This window comes from Salvelinus sp. IW2-2015, unplaced genomic scaffold (genome assembly GCF_002910315.2).
Source record: "Salvelinus sp. IW2-2015 unplaced genomic scaffold, ASM291031v2 Un_scaffold1174, whole genome shotgun sequence".
Classification (NCBI taxonomy): domain Eukaryota; kingdom Metazoa; phylum Chordata; class Actinopteri; order Salmoniformes; family Salmonidae; genus Salvelinus; species Salvelinus sp. IW2-2015.
Genome location: NW_019942766.1, coordinates 46,440 through 50,878, shown reverse-complemented (window position 1 = coordinate 50,878; position 4,439 = coordinate 46,440). Strand labels below are relative to the sequence as shown.

The following is a 4,439-nucleotide window of genomic DNA, read 5'->3' as shown; positions in this document are numbered from 1 at the left end:
TTAAAGTACGCCGAGAGGGGTAAAGTACAGAGTAGGGGGAAATGTACGGCGTAAGTATCGGCTGTAGGTTTAAAGTATGCGTGGCGTGAAGTTTGGTGTAAATTATGGTGTAGGGTGTAAAGTACGGCGTAGTATTTCTTAGTATCTGCTCTGGAATATTCCTATGAAGGTTAGTTATAGCGACTATAGGAGTTGGCTCTATAGAACAAACAGATCTGGGACCAGGCTACAGGGAGGTTGTCATTTGCTTTGTTTGTGGCATAAAGATCTGTTCTCATGTCAAAAAAAGGCTGCGTTTACACAGGGAGCCRAATTCTGATCTTTTCCCKCRAAGTGGTCTTTTAACCAAATCAAACCAGCACTTTTTTGGGAGATTTGAGCTGCCTGTGTAAACYGAGCCAAACTATAACAAAATGAAGTGTAATAAAGTGTGTCTGTGGTGCAGCCAACTAAACAGCCTCTTACGGTTGGGTAAACTTCCTGTTTTGGCCAGCCAACAACAGCCTCATAGTGTTAGGTAAACTTCCTGTTCTGGCTTGCAGACAGGAGAGGCTAGCTGTAGTTTTCCACCCGATGACAACCCACTGTATTCTGTACTACATTAAATAGAACCCTGTAGCCCGGGCCACAGTTCCATTGGTTCCGTGTAGACAACTTCTTTGGTCATGAACCACCATAGAAGTTAGCAAGGACACACACACACASACCTAACACTTGGTCCGTACTGTACCTGCCAGTCTGCCCAAGCCTCCGTTCCCCAGCCCTGCATCTTCCTCCATCTCCTCCAGGTCCTCCATGTCCAAACCCAGCTACACAAACAAAACAGAGACTTTAAAAATAACAAACTCAATCCAACTTGTTCAAGCAATACAAAAAAGGGACAGACCCACATTAGTGTTTAATAGTGTATGAGCTGATGAATCACATCACCATGCTTAACCTGCGTGACCACGGTGTGTTAATCATGCTTAACCTGCGTGACCAAGGTGTGTTAATCATGCTTAACCTGCGTGACCAAGGTGTGTTAATCATGCTTAACCTGCGTGACCATGGTGTGTTAATTATGCTTAACCTGCGTGACCACGGTGTGTTAATTATGCTTAACCTGCGTGACCAAGGTGTGTTAATCATGCTTAACCTGCGTGACCATGGTGTGTTAAATCATGCTTAACCTGCGGACCATGGTGTGTTAATTCATGTTAACCTGCGTGACAAGATGTGTTAATCATGCTTAACCTGCGTGACCATGGTTGTTTAATCATGCTTAACCTGCGTGACATGGTGTGTTAATTTGCTTAACCTGCGTGACCATGGTGTGTTAATATGCTTAACCTGCGTGACCAATGGTGTGTTAATTATGCTTAACCTGCGTGACCATGTGTGTTAATTATGCTTAACCTGCGTGACCAAGGTGTGTTAATTATGCTTAACCTGCGTGACCAAGGTGTGTTAATTATGCTTACCCTGCGTGACCAAGTGTGTGTTTAATTATGCTTAACCTGCGTGACCAAGGTGTGTTAACTCATGCTTAACCTGCGTGACCAAGGTGTGTTAATCATGCTTAACCTGCGTGACAATGCTGTGTTAATTATGCTTAACCTGCGTGCGACCAAGGTGTGTTTAATTATGCTTAACCTGCGTGACCAATGTGTGTTAATTATGCTTAACCTGCGTGACAATGTGTGTTAATATATGCTTAACCTGCGTGACCAGGTGTGTTAATTATGCTTAACCTGCGTGACCAAGGTGTGTTAATCATGCTTTCCAGTTTTGAGAAATTCTGTCTCTTGTAACAGTATTCGTTAAGTCTCTAGGCTCCAGTGGTTTCCTGCTGTAGACATGCCATTGTGGTGCTTCCAGACGTCCTCTCAGTTCTGTCTCACCTGGTAGATGGCCTCGTCACAGGCGTTCTGCAGCCCCAGGTTATCATGGTGTTCTGGAGGGTTCTACCCATGTAGAACTCCAGGGCAGGTAGTACAACCCGCTAGAACAAGGGAACAGGTTGGCAGACCATAATCAACAACAACACAAAAAGTTCCCCTACTCCAGCATTTCCAAATAGAAACGTTGTGCATGAAAAAAAATAAACGAGGAGAGAGTTTTGTATTGAACAAAGTCAGGTATGTCATCCCAGCTTTAGTTCCGTTCTCCGTTTGCTTCCTAGTAAGGAAAAATCCTTTTCTTATGATGTAAAAGTCAAACTGATCCGAGATCAGCCCTCCTACTCTCAGATTCTTCCGGAATACAACCAGGCCATTGAAACTATGATTTCATGAGAGGCCTACAGCTTCAAGGTAAGGCTAAATGTAGTCTTTATCACAATGTAGCTCTTCTTCCTCCAAAGTGGACAGTTGTTGAACTCCCGTCACTAAATTGAAAAAGGAAAATGATGGTATAAGAATAAAATGGTGGAAACGCCCACCAATCTATGGTCTCCACCAATCCACTGCTATTAGATTTGTAGAAAGTAGGTTACATTTCAGGAGGAAGGAGATATTATTGGGAAGCAAATTGATGGTGATAATGTTGACGCAGAGCAGCAGACGGAAACATTTATTAAAAGGGGGCGGGGCTGTGACTAGTATGGGCATTCAGTCTTTCCGGATAGCCACAGTATTTGGCTCCGTTCCCATAAAAAAAAAAAAAAAAAAAAGAAGCCGCATAAAGTGCATAAAGTGCATAAAGAGCTCTTTATTCAAAACTCTTGAAAAATGTTTGAAATTACAAATTTCAAATGTAATCCAAAAAAGTAGGGTACCATGTCAGATCGTAATATGCATGTTCAAATACATATTTACCTAACCCTACATTTTCTTTTTGGGGGGGGGCGCAGTGCAAAAAATTACGGTGGACCGGATCGATATCTCTCCACTATTTATTTATTTTTTGCAGGAGGGATTCAACATATTAGGATAATTATTTTGTCATTTATTAGCAGGTAATCGTTGTTTGAAGCTCAACAAAGTAGTTAGACGCAGTATGCAAACCAAAGTTCACCAAAAATAGCAGTTGGTTCTTGAACGACCCATCACTAGCTAATACTGGACCAGATAAGGACAGTACAAGACAGACAGGTAAAGCCAGGATAAATTATCCAAACAAAAGTACAGCATGATATTAGGAAAAGTCAACCACTTTGAAACGACTTTACCTTGGGATCGGTCTCATAGTAGAACTGTTGCGTTCTGATCCATCTTCCCACCAGGTGATCTCGAACCGTGTGCGCTAGGGCGAAGTAATAATCCCGCGGCGTCGCTACGTTCCTGTCTTTGACCAAAGTGAAATGAAGATGTCGGTTAAAACCTTTCTTCAACTCGGCGACGTTCTCCACCCCGACAATTCCTCTGATACTGATCTGTTTACGCTTCTCCTGGTCAGTGAGAGGTGCCGCCATGCTGCTGAACAAAACGGCTGCTGACAGTCTTTCAACTTCAACTCAAAAGTGGAGAAACTAAGTTTAGGTAGTTGCTTTTCTGTGGCGTGAGTCTCCTCCTCTCTATCCTCTTTAATGTCCATTGGTGCATGGAGGCGGAGGTGTGTCGTTTCCCAACCTCTCAACCTCTGGCAGATGAGTGCAGAGAAAAAGATTGGAAAAATGTTTTTGGACACTTATCATTTTATTGAATATTCACAGATACAGAAAACACCAAGCGAGATCATTAATAATAGCAACACTTCCAAATATAGTAATAACAATAATCATAACAATAGCAACATTTGTCTTTATTGACATATAAGTCAACAGACTATATGTAAAGTATAATCAATGTTTAAGGATATTGGACTTTTTGTATAATCCGCCAAGCAGAGCATCAATTTTTATTACTTTAGATTTCAGACGCACATTGCTTAAGCGCACATTATATACATTGAGAGAACTGCCTACTTGTATGTCGCCCAGCGACCGTATATATGTAAATTCTAGAATGCTAAAATATGCTAAATTAGGAGAGTAAAGAAAGGTTGTCTTGAGGGGCTGTCAGGGCGCATTTCGTTTGTTAATACCACCACTGTCCACGGGGGTTCCTGCGCTCAAACTTGTATTTCATTCAACTCACATCTTCTTGGATTAGGCACCTTAAATGACTTAAATGATCAGACAACTTGGTCTATACAGCTGGTTTGGAGAAACTACAATAACTATGGATGAATTATACCAATAGTTCAACATCAACCTTCCAGTAGCGATAATATTTACACATTTGTATTTGGTTGAATCTAATATAAATTCAGTCTCCAAATTGCATAAAAAACTAGTTTACAAAAGAATGATAATTTAATTTGTATACTGGAATAGTTATATAACATTGGGATAATGACCATCTTTGTCTTAATTTGGCCTAGATCAGAGATGACCCTCCCCCTCTCTGTGCCCAACCCCTCCTCGCTCTCTCTGTCTCCCCCCCACTCTCTGTCTCCCTCCCCCTCTCTCTCTCTCT

The 4,439-nt window shown here is 41.8% G+C and overlaps 1 long non-coding RNA gene and 1 pseudogene across 1 annotated transcript; both read right to left on the bottom strand.

Moving 5' to 3' along the window:
• The window catches only part of LOC112069975 (glycogen phosphorylase, liver form-like), a 39,027-nt pseudogene extending 35,575 nt beyond the window's left edge, over positions 1 to 3,452 (bottom strand).
• Positions 816 to 1,876, bottom strand: LOC139024200 (uncharacterized). The gene is made up of 4 exons (XR_011475491.1): positions 1,734 to 1,876; positions 1,534 to 1,599; positions 1,399 to 1,464; positions 816 to 1,138 (listed from the first exon to the last, which is right to left on the bottom strand). It is a non-coding gene; the product is annotated as an uncharacterized lncRNA (long non-coding RNA).
• Positions 3,453 to 4,439: the final 987 nt, after the last annotated feature.